Genomic DNA, 16,157 nt, shown 5'->3' with positions numbered 1-16,157 from the left:
TGACATCATTCAGTTCACGTCCAAGGACCTGGGGACCAGGAGCACTGAAGTCCCTCGGCAGGAGATGAATGCCTCCACTCAGAGACAGAGTAAATCTGCCCTCCCTCTGGACTTATACTCCATTCAGGCACTTAGCAGAACCATCCTCTGCCTGGATGAGGGCCATCTTCTAAGTGCCAATCACTCACGGTAGCACCCTCATGATACACCCCAAAGTATCTCAGCTGATGCATAAAATTATCCATGCCCATTTGGGTAAACGCGATCAGATTTTATAAATGACCTATAAGAGTAAAAGAACTTTTCTCAGACTAGCTCCTGGCTCTGCACATTTCCAATCTTGTTTCTCTGTCATTCCCCACATGCTTCCTGTACCAAGAACCATGGGACAGGCTCACACCACATCACCGAGAGTTTTCCAGGAAGCCATTCCTCTCCAGTAACTCTAAAAGAGTTAGAATGAAACCATACATGCATATATATCACCCCATTTGAAGTCTTTCTGTTTCTCACAGTCAGTGAATTGAATCCCCCAAATGCCCCCAGTTCCAGTACCATTTGACAGAAGGGTAAATGTTACGGAGGGGAAGCCAGAGTAAAAAGAAACAGTGTAAAAAAAAAAGCCCTTTAATGACTGTACTTGGAATAACACTTCTGCCAATTTTATAAAAACGCAAGGCCTTGTGAAAGCATTGCTGGGGGGGGGGTGCACCCCGAGCCTTAGAAGGAGGGGCGAGAGGCCGGCAACGGCTCTGCAGAGGGGCATAGTCCTTAGAGATGAAAGAGACCCGGCAAAGGGTAATTACTAAGGTGGGGACCTCAGAACGGCAGCCTCTGGCACAATTATCCTAACAAGTTAAATTAGCCCCAGATAAACCTGCACCTAATAACTCTGGGCTGCTTGCGCCTGGAGCTCCCATTTAGAAGCAGGACTTCAAAGCCCCAGGCCGGGTCACCAGAGGTGGTAATCCCCCCACACACACTTGTGGGTGCAAGGCCGATGCATGGGTGGAGGGCCTGAATATCACCTCTCCCAAAATCCCAGGACCCAAGAACACCCGCAGATTTGTTTACAAACACACATTTACCCATCCCTAAGCCCTTTGCAGCAAGCACCCATGTATGCATGCATACACCCTACAGATGCACACACACACCCACACACACACACACCTAAGCCCTTCACACTAAGCACGCACATATACATGAATACACCCTACAGATGCATGCATGCACACGCGCACGCGCACACACACACACACACACACACACACACACACACACACACCCCTAAGCCCTTCACACCAAGCACCCACGTATGCATGCATACACCCTACAGATGCATACACACACACACAACTCTTTTTTTTTTAAAGCAGAAAGTTATTTATGTGTATGTTGTGTCTACATTTCTGCATTTGTGTGCAAGTGCCCACAGAAGCCAGAGGAGAGCATCAGGTCCCATGGTTTTACAGGGTGACGGGTGGCTATGAGCTGCCTGATTGTGGGTACTAGGATCCAAACTTGGATCCTTTGGGAAAGCAGCAAGTGCTCCTAACTGGCAAGCCATTTCTCCACTCCGCACTCTACACTCTTAAGAGCAATTCCAAGACACAGAACCAGCTCTCCAAGGAGCTTCAGGAAATTCCCTCCGAGGGGAAGGAAGTGGTACAGGCAGAGAACAGAAGAATGCTGCTTTCTCCTGTTCCCTGGATGCAGGTTGGGAGCCATCGTGGGGAGCTAGCTTTCTTCTTTATATTTACACCAGTACTGAGCTCCACGGTTCTGCAGACTCCATATGCTTCTTCTGACTCTTCCTTTCATCCAGTTTGCGTGAATGGGATACAAATTCTCTGTCACCCATGCTAGAGACTTGGTCCCCAATGCAGCAGTGTTGGAAAGACGGTGGGACCTTCAAGAGAGAAGTAATTGGGTCGTGAGAACAGCCCCTTCAGAGGAAGCCTACCCCTAGAGAGTGGGCTGGTTCCTCATAGGAACCAACTAGTTATGAGGGCAGCACTCGCCACCATGCTCCTGCCCCCACTGTGTGACGCCGTCCGCCATGTTGTCACAGAACACTCTGACCGGATCGCAGCGTCTGAGCCTCCCAAACTGTAAGCGAAATAAAACCCCATTTCTTTATCATGCATCCCGCCTCAGGTCTTTTTGTGATAGTAACACAAAACAAACCAAGCTGGGGCTGGAGAGATGGTTCGGTGGTTATGAGCAGGGGTATTGTTCTTGTGGAGAACACAAGTTCAGTTTCCAGCATCCACATAGGGTCGATCACGGCACGTGTGACTCTAGCCAGTTCCTAGGGATCTATACGCTCTTCTGGACTCTGCAGACACCTGCCCCCACACATGCACACCGCCACACACTCACATATATTTGTGCACACAATTAAAAATGAAAATAAATCTTTTGTTTGTTTGTTTGTTTGGAGACAGGGTTTCTCTGTGTAGTTTTGGTGCCTGTCCTGGATCTCACTCTGTAGACCAGGCTGGTCTTGACCTCACAGAGATCTGCCTGGCTCTGCCTCCCGAGTGCTGGGATTAAAGGCGTGTGCTACTGGCGCCGCCCGGGGAAAATAAATCTTAAAAAAGGAAAAAACAGACTAAGGTATATCCTTTTTATTTTTTCATTACATTTATTTATATATACATATATATTATAAAGTGTGGGTAGGTTGTGTGTGTGTGTGTGTGTGTGTGTGTGTGTGTGTGTGTGTGTGTGCATCTCAGTGCACATGTGCAAGTCAGAAGGGAACTTTCAGGAGTTGGTTCTCTCCTTCCACCATATGGGTCCCAGGGATTGAAGCCAGGTCTAGTGTATCTCCCTGGACTGATGAAGATATATTCTAAGAAAAGACAACCCTGAGCCGGACAGTAGAAAAAGATGTTCAGTTAGCATCTACAAACTCTATATCATAACCATTATGGCCTGGACCTTACCAACTCCACAGGGTGCTGTCCAGAAGACTGGGGTGGGGCCTGCCCTCAGCCTCCACTCAGGATGAATGAGAACAGTGAGGCAGACATGGGGGAGGTGTGAAGCCGCTGACCACCCCGGGTCTTAGGCTAGTTACGGTCTCACTCTCCCTTGGCTTCTCTATTCCAGGGCAACACCAATTCTAAGACCTTCGTTAATGTGCAAAGGAGACTCCAAAAGTATCAGCTGGGAGTCAAGACCCTGGGTTCGAGATCTGGGGGGGTGAAGTTAGGAGCAATAATGGTCTGAGCATCTCTGACTTGGGGGCGTGGACTCAGCCTCCAGAGGGATCAGAGCTGGGAGCCCCAGACCATTTAGAGCTGACTGGACTGAACCAGGGCTTCAGGGCTCTTCCGCTCAGGAAAACCCTATTCTGTCCTGAGCCGGTGGAAGAAAGAAAACAGGAAACACATGTTCTTAAAAGGAGGCTGAGCACCCAGACTCAGAATGCCCTCCAGGGAGAGTCTGTGCCTTGTTCAGGGCCTTCTCACCCTACCTGGGGATCTACCCTGACCAGCCCCTGAGGGAGAGACACATTTGTCAAACTTACCCAAGAACAAAAACACTGGTAGGCAGGATATCTGTGTTCTTACCAACTCCTGTGCAACCTTGAGCAAGGAGCGCAGCCTCTCTGGGCTTGTGTCTCTTCTCTCTGAAAAAAAAAAATGGAGGCGACTGTTGTCTTCTCTGCTTCACCTGTCTCGCTGGCTTTGGAATGATAAAGTACCACACACGTAGAAACAAGTGGGAACGCCAAAGAGAGCCTTTCTTCCTGAGCTCCCCACCCCTTCCTGCAAGTTCTAAGTTCTAGGACGCCTCCTCTGATTGCCCCAGAGAAAAGGAGTGACTCACCCATGACAGCCCCCCTGGCATCCATCCTTTGCGTCTCCTCTCTCAGAGGCCTGATAGTCTCCTCATGGGGTGTCTGGTCATCTTGTTATAAACTCATGAGCACCCGACGTCCGGCAGCCTGGTTATTCTTCGAATTCTTCTTTTTGTCTGCAGGTGCATCAGAAGCCCTGGCTGGAGGTACAGGATCCGGGTGAGAGCGGGTCGTGACATGCCTGAACCCCACCCACGCCTCTTCCTTTGATCCAGCCCTGACTGATGGCGACTTTGGATTTGACCAGCACAGTTACTAGGCACAGATAACCAGGCCCAGGGGAGAGCAGCCTGAAGGGGTGCTATGATGTGTCTCTGAGCTGTCTGTGGCCCAGGCAAGGGCGCTCAGGAAGCCTTTCTGGACTCGCCTTCAGCTCCGATTTGTCCTGCCTATGCTACATCTAGGTAGATCCCAGGGTCTCTTAGGAGAAAGAAGGTTGGGACGTACTCAGGATGATTAAAGTTTCGAGACTCTGGTGTGTATACCAGCTCCTTGAGAGTGTCGACCTATGCCATTCATTTTCCCTCAGGAGCATCCATGGGTTCTCCTCTGTGCCACTGTGGGAAGTCCTCTTACAGTCCGGCCTAGGACCAATAAATAACTAGCAAGGAGCTTAAAGAAGAGCTAAGAGTGCCCGGGCAGTGGTGGCACACGCCTTTAATCCCAGCACTCAGGAGACAGAGGCAGGCAGATCTCTCTGAGTGTGAGGCCAGCCTGGTCTACAGAGGGAGTTCCAGGACAGCCAGGGCTACACAGAGAAACCCCGTCTCGAAACAAACAAACAAAAAGAGCTAAGAGGCCTGCTGGGGAGGAAGTGTGCCGGGCCCTGGGCTCAGCTCTGTGTGCAGAATGGAGAGGCCAAAAGCATGGAGGTGGAGCTGTGAGCGAAGTCTTCACTGAGGGAACATAACCTCATCCAGGCCAAGTGAGGTGAGTTGAGCATGTATCTCCTACCTCCCCTCTCCAGTTGGCCTACTGGATGCAGAAGACTCTGAGGCCATAAGTTCAGGAGCCTGGGCCCCCGAGTCGACACATGGATGGCCAGCCTCCTCCCCGCCAGGAGCCCCACCCACATCAGACAGTTTAGACAGTTGAGTGAGAATTAGCCTCTGTGGTGTTCAGCCAGGGAAATTTACGGATCTGTTTGTTTTATCAGCAAACATTACCATGAGGCCATTACTTTATGGGGGCAGGACTGCAAGAAGAAAATGGCCCAACGCTTCTAGTATCTTCTGGCCTACCTCCAACATAGGGTTTGGACTGTGGTCGGGTTCCCTCGACCAGCCTTGATGCCATAAGTGTGCTGTGTCAGAAACAGAGATGAATGCATGTGTGTCCTTCCAGGACGTCAGAATTTGTTGAATAATAAGAAATCCACAAGGTACAGCTGTTTCACTGGCAGCCCTCTAGCAAGTAGTCTCTCTTTCCTTGATAGCTCTGGCCAAGGCAAACACCGGCTCTTTTACTACAATCTTAACTGCTAATATTAACTCTCAGATCATACATCACGCACACACACAGAGTGAAGAGGAAAAAAAGGGGGGGGGGCATAGAAGAGTTCAAACGATTTCAAAAGGGACCAGAGAGGCATGGAAACAGCAAAAAGAGTCTCCATAGGCCTGGCAGTGGTGGCGCACGCCTTTCATACCAGCATTGGGGAGTTAGAGGTAGGCGGATCTCTGTGAGTTCGAGGCCAGCCTGGTCTACAGAGTGAGTTCCAGGACAGCCACAGCTGCAGAGGAACCCTGTCATGAAGAAATAACAACAACAAAACCAACCAACCAACCACCAAAAAAGAGTCTCCATAGGGGTAAGGATATGAACCAAGGTGGGAGGTCTGCTAGAGTCATGACTGGAATTTGAGCAGAGTTCCGGGAAAGGAGTCTAAATGCTGAGGCACTGCAGGACCATGGAGACCAGTGGGGCAAAGGGCAGGACCAGGTCAAGATAGATGGACAGACGGAAGACCCTGATAGACAAACAGGAAGACAGGCAGATGACAATTTAAGTAGGCTGCATCACCAGTGGGGACCACCCCAAACGGAAGCCCAGGGAACAGTTGGGGGTTCTGTCTTTCGGTCCTTTGACACACCTTCTGCACAAGCCGGGTGACCAGGCGACCAGCTGACGGGGGGAGAGGGGGCATTGCTATTGTTGTGTTAAGGGTCCTCCTCTTTTGGGGGTCCTTCAAGGGAGCTGCACCTTTTCCAATCTGGTTTTCTTGACATGATTTTAATATGCCATTTGCTCCTGCGGTTTCAATTTATTAGAGGGTGGCACCCAAGAACAAGTCATTCATCAGTCTCAATCATGTGATTGGCTCCAACAGATGGTGCCGCTCACGTGACTACCAAGGTACGGCATCATCCTCCATCCTCAAAACGGAGTCAAAAGCTGCACACGAAGTGGAGTTTCTTGGGCCAATGCCCAGTCTGAAAAGCACTGTTTTAGACAAGAGAGAGTAAGTTAGGGTGGGACACTGCCTGACCGTGTGTCATGGCGGGCCCCAGGAGGGGGAAGCTCTAGAAAGGAACACTGAGTGCATTTGTCCTTGTCTTACATGTCTTCCTGTTCCCATCCCAGTTCCAGCCCTCAACCCGGCCTGGCCATGCTGACTGTCTAGATTCCAGCTGTTAGCAGCATTGTCGTAGGGCCTCTCTGCTTTGGGGCTCCCTGGGATCCCCGTCCCTCTTCTTCCCTTTCCAGGGTCTTCCCCTTCCTCTCTCAGAGGCCAGTGAACTCTGTGGCAGTCCAATCTCTATGGTAGCCCTGCCTCTATGCTAGGCTTACAACGATGCCATCCCTCCATGCTAAAGGCGTTCCGTGTCTTGTCCATTGAACAAGGAGCAAGCTTGTGCTACAAGAGATGGGACCCCCAACCTGCCTCTGCACCTGCGTGTCATGATTCCCATTTTCCAGATAAGAAGACCCAGGTGTGGAGAGTTTACGTCACCTACTCAGGAACACATTCTAGGACCAGGCCTAGAATCCAAGAGTGAAGCTTGTACTCTGTATCACTACGTCTCATTGCCTGGAAACCACCAGATGTTCCATAGTAAAACCAATGTGGCAGATTGCTTCCCGTTGACCAAACAAAGCCTCCTAGAGGGGCCTCTGCAGTATTCTGAGGAGGCTTCCTGGAAAACGTAGCATCTGGGGATTGTCATATAATCTCACTGGCCTGGCTTACCGTTCAAGGTTCCCAGGAGTGTGTGTGGTATATGGGTATGTGTTCTTATATGTATGCATGTGTCCTACATAGGCCCAGCAAGGAAAGTACAGGGAGAGATTTGGAGTGCTTGTTAGCCAAGAGAAATGAGATATAAGCCACAAATATATGATATACATATCTGCATATATAAAAGACTTTTCTAGTAGCTACATTCAAAATAGAAGAAATATGAAAAAATAGATAAAAGAAAAATGATAAATTAACTCTAGTATCTTCTATTTGAGCCATTTTATAAGAAATGCTATCATTTTAACATGTAACCAAAGTAAAAAAAGAAAGAAAGAAAAGAAAGAAGAACATGTGATTTTTTTTTTTTTTGTCGCTGTACTGAACCAGCAAAGGCCACTGTACATTCTACATGAACAACACTGCTCAAGAAGACCAGCCACATCTCAAGAGCCACACGAGTGGCTTGTTGCCACTGTATTGCAAAGCACAGCTCCGGTCTGGGCAGCTGAGGTCAGCCTGACCCTGAGAATACGCTCCGGAAGTCTCAACATGGTGCCTCCCAATGCTCTGGAAAGCCCACACGGTCAGGCCTTGCTTAGCAAAGCACGCTTTAACTCCGTAAGTAGCAGGCAGGGAAATCCATGCTCCATAAACACAAACTGCTATGTGTTAAGATCCAGGGAAAGCGGCAGACAGTTTTAATCTGCTGCATGCCCAGCATGTGTTTGTACTTTTCTATTTACAGTAGGCCCTATGAGGAGGAGGCCTGTAAACAGCTCAGGGCGCGCCAAGTGGCCCGGCACTCCACACAGCTGTGCAGCCGAGGTCCCCAGACCCTCAGGTTACAAGCAAGCCCAGATTAAACCAGAAAGTTTTCATGACCAAGGAAATGTGAGGGGGAGGTGGGAACTGGAGCAAAGAGCCAGGCCAGGAAATTGTTGCCAGCTGCGGTATGCACACACCCAAGATGGTAGACGCCTTGAGTCTGCCCTACATCATCTGGGCTCCGAGAGTCTACACCTAGGAGAGGTACTCCAAAAACTCTAGCTTAGCCAGCTGACTGAGAATGGTCCACAGGAGGCTGGGTCATCGTCTTGATCAGGCACATAGGGACCCTGGCTCTGCAGGCCACCTAACTTTGAAAGCTTTGTACCGCCACCTTGAAATACTTCATTTTTGAGCTGTAGGCAAACGTTTTCATTTTGTACTGGGCCCTGCAAACTGTGGATCTGGTCAGGGGTAGAGGCTGATGCGGGCAACAATAAGCTCTTCCGGCCCAGGATTCCTGATGGGGAGGGGTTGGGTATGCTGAGGTTGCCCTCAAGTAACTCAGGAGAGCCAAGCCCTGGAGAACAGCACCGGGATGCTGTATATTTTCCAAAGTTCAGATCACAATGGTCTCTTTTCATTTAAAGAAAAATACCACAACCATTTCCTACCAAAGTTTAAGTCTTACACACACATGCACACAAACCCCACATATTTTTAACCACCAAAGAATGTGCTTTTTAAAGCTGTTTCCAGCCCTTCCTGAGGCTGAGAACCTTCTCTCTGCTTAAAGGGAGAGCCCTAGGTTCTAGAGAGGAGTCCGGTCGGCTTCAAAGCCACAGCCTACAAAGCTGGACAGGGAGAAATAATGAGCTGGTGTTGGTGGGACACCCCTAGATTTACCAAAGACTTACCGATCAGGGCAGGCATTTTATCCTCCTGGATGAAATCCACAATACCACCACTGTATCCTGCTCCTTCACCTATTAGAAATACCACCTCAGTCATTCTTCCGCCCACCTTAATTCTCCTCCTCTCTTTGGATGGGCTATCCTCACTGGCACACAAATGTGTCCCCAAACCTCCCATCCTAAAACAAAAATTTCCAGCAGGAAAAATATACCCGGCCGCTCCCTGCTTATTTCCCTGGAGAGCCAGCTTTCTGGAGAGAGTTATCTAAACTTGCTCTTTCCAGTTCCCTTTGCCTGGGTCCTTCTCTCTAGGTTGTGTGGGGTGTGTGGGGGTGTGCACCCGTGGGAGCATATAGAAGTCGGAGGTCAATCTCCTCCATATGTGTTTTTCCTCAGGACCCAACCGCCGCGTTTTTGAAACAGGGTCTCTTACGGGGACACCTGTGAGGGAGTGCTGCCAGAGTTCAGCTGAGAGGGGAGAAGCCACCCTGAATGTAGGTGGTACCTGTTCCAGGAGAACCTAGACTCAATCTAAAGGGAAAAAAAAAAAAAGCAGAAAGCAAGGTAAGCCTTAGTATTCAGGAGGGGGTGTGGCCACTGCCCCCCACCGCTGCCTCTCTGCCTTCCCCACCACGGTGGAGTCTCTTTGAACTGAGACCTAAAGCCCTTCCGCCCACAAGATGCTTCTCTCGGGCATTTTGTCTCAGTAACGACGGCTGATGCAATGCTTCTACCATTCCTGGATGATCTAAGGACCACGCGCTGTTTTAACTCTACTTGAGAACATCCACTAACACATGCTGTGCGTTTCAAATGTGTCAAATATCTGTTTCAGACCCTACAAGGAATCATCTTTGATATATATATATTCTTTGGACTAATACAAAGTCCAAAGGCCTTTCCTTTTTTTTTTATTTATTTATCTAGGGAGTGTGTGTGCACATGTGTGCACATTTATGGTACTGGGCATTAAACCCAGTACCTCACACATGGGAGGTAAACACTCTCTCTACCCCGAACTCCAGGCATCTTTTCTTTTTCTTGCCTGTGTTTCTTTTATTTTGGATATTATAGTTACATCATTTCTCCCTTCTCTTTCCTCCTCCTCTAACCCTTCCACAGACTCATCTTTGCTCTCTTTCAAATTCATGGCCATTCCCCTTTGTTAGTACATGCATACATGTGATACATCCGTCCTTGATTGACTGATTATTTATTTGTTTGTTTATTTATTTATTTATTTTGGTTTTTCGAGATAGGCTTTCTCTGTGTAGTTTTGGTGCCGGTGCTGGATCTCACTCTGTAGACCAGGCTGGCCTTGAACTCACAGAGACCCGCCTGGCTCTGCCTCCCGCGTGCTGGGATTAAGGGTGTGCGCCACTGCCGTCCAGTTATTTATTTAATTTTAGATAATATCTTGGTAAGTTGCCTAGCTAGTCTGAAACTCAAGATCCTCCCACCTTGCCATCCCAAGTTCTGGGACTGCAGGTGCCTGCCCCGCACCCACTTCACGGCTGCCTTTTCTATTATACTTCCCGCCTGCCTGCCTCTCCAAGATCGCATCTGAGTGCATTTCCCCTCTCCTGCAGACAGCTCTCTGTTGCAAGTCATCAGAGGATGAGATCGCCCCGGGCTTGTGTTTCTCAAAGCACCTCTCTTTTTCCTCCGTCTTTGCTTAGCTTCCACATAGTCGTAGCTGGAAGTCAATCACAGGCTTCGGGCCTTCATTCTGTGGACCTCTGGATTTAGCAGTCTCGCTGGAGAATTGGTCATCTATCAGTTGTGTCTTTCTTCTGCCTTTTAGGATGTTACCTTTGTGTTTGTTTTTCAGCCTGCACTCATTCTTCCCATAAAGGATAAGATGAAATATGGGAGGAAAGGAAGCGGCATGCTTCTGTGACCCCAGACCAGACCAAGGTGTCTTCTTCATGATGCTCAGAGGAAGCTCTGGAGATGGCACCATGTATCTGGCAGCCACCACAGCCACAAGAACCTGGACTCTTTCCCAAGGATGCTGTTGAATCTGATCACCGAACTACAGGATCCTAGCCCTGGGCTAAGGTAGAGGAAGACCGGAAGAAAGGAGTGGAGGCAGTCCTACCTGAGCTGTTGGCATCCAGAAATACTGAGAGCTACCTTGTGACTCATGGCCCTTGGCCAACGGCATGTGAGAGCACATGACAGATGCCATGTTCCAGCAGACACAGTAAGAGCCAGTGTCTCGATGAAACCTAACGTTCACAGCCAGATGAGCGGAGTCACAAGATCAGTACCACGAGAGCAGCGACCTTTGTTGTGTTCACTGCTGTGTCGCTGGCTCATAGACGAGCATCTGTCTGTCCTGTAGCAAACACTCAATACACATTTATCAAATTAATTGAATAGGATGAACCTTGGCTTCTGCCTCAGTGGGAGTCTCCCCCCCACCAAGGAAGTGATATATTTGCCCAGCTGGACATGCATCTCCATTCCCAAATAAAGACAACACCCTCTAGCTGCATGGTCAGCCTTCCTGGTGCCTCCTTCTCTACTGGCTCCTTACACAGGCTAAGAGACAAATCTATGGCCCCCCCCACTTCGCTTCATTCTTGGCCTGCATTTGAGAATCCAGCAGCAACACAGGCAGTCAGTGGTCCTCATGGTAACTGCTGCAAAACACGTTCTTTTTTTTTTTCTTTTTGTAAAAACAGGGAATACGGCTCAGTCGGTAATGTGCTTCCCACGCAAGCGTGAGGATCTGAGGCTGAGCCCCAGCACCCGTGAAAAAGCCAGGCGCAGTAGCCCATACCCATAAGCCAAGCCCTGAGGAAGTGGAGCTAAGCCAGGCCAGGCAGTCTAACTGAAGGTTAAATTCCAGGCTCAGTGAGAGACCCTGTCTAAAAAATGGAGTGGATGGAGGAGGAGGGGCTTGTGTTGTGGGTATTAGACAATGGGAGGAGAGACACTGGATATAGGTATGAAATTGTCAAACAATAAACAATACCATTAAAAAAATAAGGCGAGGAAGACACCGTATGTCAACCTCTGGTCCACATGGGCGCATACACACACGCACAAAGGGCAAGACATTGACGGAATACTCACTTGAGAAATCATACCTTCCTTGTCAGAACCTGGGGCTGCCAATCTAACTGCTCCTACGTCAGCGGTAGCAGAAAAAAAGCTTTGGGTGCTGCAGCCTTAGTTAGTAGAACGGACGCTGGTTGGGATATACACACACACACACACACACACACACACACACACACACACACACACACACTGTATTTGTCTCCAGACAAGCCTGTATGCAGTGTAGTGAGAGCTATGAAGAGATGCCTGCCAACTCTGTATTTAAAAGTCTAACCTTGGGACGCTGCCAACGGTGCACCTGAAACTTCCTGGGCCGAAGACCCCAGGAAGAAAGGATCGTGCTGGCACAGGACCATGTGGGACTCAGAGGCTTTAGAATAAGAGATGGGTCTTGTAAGCACAGCCTGAGAAGCCTGGAAGCCTGGATACCTCTCCACCCCCAAACATGGCTGAGGAGACACAGGCAAAACAGTGGGCTAGCTTATCTCAAGTGAAGACCTCAGGCTCACAATTACCATAACTATGGCTAGGGCAGAACCAGGCCTGTGCCTGTCTGGAGCAGTATGTGTGTGTCATAGGACCAATATACTGTGTGTTGTTCCCTCTCTAGACAAAGATAAACACGCACAGAAAACTGACCTGCGGGTCAGGAGAGAAAAGACTTAGGATTCTGAACTCTGTTTTGCAAATGGCCGGAAAGGTATTGGCTAGAACGGAAAACTGTCTCCATGAAGATTAGGATGCCTCTCTCTGGGTTTGTCCAGGGAAAGCCCCGGGGGCTCTCAGACCGTGGCAGCCCCTCCTGGTGGAGCTGGGCTTCTCTCCTCTCTGTCCTGCTTCCAGGGAAAATCAGGGTCCCACTCCTCGGGACACCCAGCCACAGTCATTCTCTTTGCAGCCAGTTGAACAGATGACACACAGCAGCCAATTCTCTCTCAAGGCCGTAGCAAGTCATTGATCCGCAAGAGCTCCAGCCGAAGCCAGTCCCTAGCCATATCCCATCCACCCCAGCAGGGCGACAGGGAGAAGTGGAGTCAGGCTTCAGCGTTTTATGAAATTGTTCTGACTTTCTTGTTGGTTTCTGCAAGAGGAAATACTCAGCCCTGATCCCAGGGGAAGCAGGAAGGAGCAAACTGCAGCCTGTTTCTGGGGTGCTCTGAGTCCCCCCAGGAGGAAGGGAGCACACAGTTTGAAGGGCCAGGCCCCCACTTCCTGGAATGGAGCAGACAAGCTGGCGAGCTGCTTTTTTTTGCAGACTGTGACCACTTCTCAATGACATTATTTCATTTGTCATACTCATTGGCAGCCTTCTTAGGTGACGTGGAAAGAGCATGGTCTTAGTTTAGCTTGCTGTAACAAACAAGCCAATCGTACCTCGGCGGGTGAGATGATGATAGCCCACCGTGTAAAAGCTCTTGCCACGAAAGCCTAGCAATTTCAGTTTGGTCACTGGAACCTGTATAAAGGTGGAACCAACTCCTCAAAGTTGACCTCTGACCCCCTCAAGCACCCCGTGGCACGCATGCACAGCTGCACATGTGCACACGCACAAACTCACACGATTAACAATGAAGTTTCGGGCCTGGAGAGATGATGGTTCAGTGGGTGAGAACAACTGCTGTCCTTCCAGAGGACCTGAGTTCAGTTCCCATCACCTACCTCAGGCCCTTCACAACTACCTGCAACTCAAGCTCCAGAGCATTTGATGCCTCTGGCCTCCTCTGGCACCTGCACACACGTGCAACACACACACACACACACACACACACACACACGTACACACACGCACATGCACACAGACACACACACACACGTATATAAAACTTAGAATAATAAAAATGAACTTTTTTAAAGTTTTCAACTTATCATATCTGGGAGGCTTAAGCAACATTTATTTCTACAGCTGGGAGCCAGAAGTCTGAGATCAGGGTGCTTGGCAGGGCTCTGGTGAGGGACCTCTTCCTGGTTGCATATTATTTACTTCCTGTTGTGTGCTTTTACAGTGGACACTCTGTTGTATCTCTTTACAAGGGTATGAAAGCTATTTGTATGGGTTCCGATTTCATAACCTAATCACACACACACACATCCAGTCACCTTCTAGTACCCTCCATTGGCTGTTCTTAATGCTTAACTTTTGTGTGGACCCCAACTTTCAGCCTATGTTATAAAAGAGGAAACCAAGACTCCGTAATGTTAGGTTAACTTACTGGAGAATGATACGGAGAGACTCCTAAAGTCAGCCCTCTGACTTCAAATCTCCAGCCCTCCCCATCCCTTCCGAGTTCTCCCAGGCTTTGCCCTTCCTGCACCTCTGTGCCAGGTTGTCTCTGCAATCCACACCACAGAAAATACCTAGCCCCGAGGAAAGGAACTCAGTCCCTGCCGATCTCTGTCGATGGCTGGTTGTGTGGTCTCAGACACATCCTTTGCTCTCTCGTTGAATCTCAGTTTCTTCATTTGATAGTGATAAATCGGTCCTGTCTTCCTATCTCTATCAGTTGATGGAGGGATCAAGTAAAGTGTATTTTAAAAAGGGAGGCAGAGGCAGATACAGAAAGATCATCGTGGGTTCAAGACCAGCCTGGCAGACAGCAAGGCTCAGTCAAGACTACACAGTGTGATCCCAGCTCAAAAGATAGATAGATAGATAGATGATAGATGATAGATGATAGATAGATAGATAGATAGATAGATAGATAGATAGATAGATAATAGACAGACAGACAGACAGACAGATGTCTTTGCGAAACAGTTCCTTCTTCCCACAGCACAGGAAGCCAGGCAAGGGAATGGCAGGCAGCCCCTCAGCTCTTCGTCCTGCAACTTCTGGCCATGGCTGGAAGCCACCAGGCCTGTCCATGGTGACAAGAAACACAGCTGCTTCTCGTTTGCCCCCCCCCCCCGCCCCGCCCCGGTCTAAGCCAAGACCGACTCTTCCGCCAGCCAGCCCACAGGGGTCTCAGGCGGGCTCTCGGGGCTACGGCTTCTAAGTGGATCTTGCCTCTCTTTCTCTAAGAGTGGAAAAGGCAAAGGAGAGGAGTGGATGCTCGGAAGCCCTGCGGGAAGAGAGGCATCACTGCTGGACACAGGCCGTTGTGCTCATAACTACTCCCTCCCCTGCCCGCAAGAAGGTTATCCACCCCTGCTCCAGACCCTGGGAACTTGGGATGACTCCTGGAGGAGGCACTCCCTTTCCTCACCGACCTGGCAGAGTGTTGTGTAACTGGCCTTGGCCAATGCCATGTTAGAACTCATGCACATGTCGAAAGAACCAATATTGTTCTGGTCTCCACCAGCCTTCTGCTGTCTTCCCCTCCACAAAGGACCCAGACAAAGGCTGACTTTCATCCTGGCTCCCAGAACGAAGACAGGGCGAGCCCAATTATGTACCATGAGTGAGAAACAAAATGCTGTATTTAAGACTCAGGCACATTTGTTACTGCAGCCTTAGCTAGCACATGCTGACTGGTGCTCTGTCTAGTTCCTCCTGTCTCAGAGTCGAGTCTCAATCACATGCTTGTAGCCCAAGATCTGAAATTCCTGCTCTGCTTCTATTTCCTGTGTGGAGGCTTCGTCTCTCCCATGGTCGCTTCTGGGCATCAGATGTCCAGTATATAAACTCTGCCCTGGGCTCCTCAGTAATCGGGCTCTCCTCTTCCATCGCAACCGTCCACCCTTTAGATTAAACTTCCAAGCACACTTGCGAGCACTTTCCCTCGCTTTCATGAATGGTCTACATGCCACTCACTCCCACAGATAGCCCAGGGCAGCTGGAGGAAGCCAAATTCAGACACTCCCTCTGCCCTCCCTGACAGAACCTTCACCTTCGTTCTGATGGGGTCCCACAGGTGCATGCAGGGCTGACCTTGAGGGGAATTCTTTCTTCCAACTCCCATAAGGTAAAGCAAGTCCTGTCAGCCAAACCAGTGCCTCTTGTCCCAACAGGGTCTGGGCCTTGGGGGAAAGAAACCAGCCCCTCTCAAGACAGACTTCCCTGCAGTCCTGGTCTTTGAAGGAGTCTCTAACTGCCTTCTTTGCCATTTTGTGTGAGTCGCCCCCACCTGAGGCATGATAAACTCTGCTCTCTCTCCTGCCACGCCTTGCCCCATTTCTCTGTCCACAGGGTGTGGATTTCCACACCTTTATCTCACAAATGAGCTGTGAGCATCAGCTTGGAGCCCAAGACACTGCCTCCCCTCTCCTTCCCACAGCGGGAAGTATGAAGGCTCATCCTCTGGGCTGCAAGAAAGCACGATTAAAAGATAGTATCAAAAAGAAATTCATTCTGGCCGGGTGATGGTGGCACACACCTTAAATCCCAGCACTCAGGAGGCAGAGCCAGGCGGAT

At 49.6% G+C, this 16,157-nt stretch overlaps 1 long non-coding RNA gene across 3 annotated transcripts in view; it reads right to left on the bottom strand.

The window, feature by feature from the left end:
- Positions 1 to 16,157, bottom strand: part of LOC128115581 (uncharacterized) — a 55,514-nt gene that overhangs the window by 19,949 nt on the left and 19,408 nt on the right. For 2 of the 3 annotated variants that reach the window (XR_008220213.1, XR_008220211.1), the window contains 3 exons: positions 3,844 to 4,014; positions 3,542 to 3,643; positions 612 to 1,912 (listed from right to left, as the gene is read on the bottom strand). This is a non-coding gene — a long non-coding RNA (uncharacterized LOC128115581). Of the gene's footprint in view, positions 1 to 611; positions 1,913 to 3,541; positions 3,644 to 3,843; positions 4,015 to 16,157 lie in introns of those variants that run through there. The other variant, XR_008220212.1, reaches the window with a different exon arrangement.

The sequence above is a fragment of the Peromyscus californicus genome, unplaced genomic scaffold (genome assembly GCF_007827085.1).
Source record: "Peromyscus californicus insignis strain IS unplaced genomic scaffold, ASM782708v3 Scaffold_1__1_contigs__length_55948999, whole genome shotgun sequence".
Lineage (NCBI taxonomy): Eukaryota > Metazoa > Chordata > Mammalia > Rodentia > Cricetidae > Peromyscus > Peromyscus californicus.
Note: the sequence above shows the minus strand (reverse complement) of the source record. Positions and strands in the feature narration are given on the sequence as shown.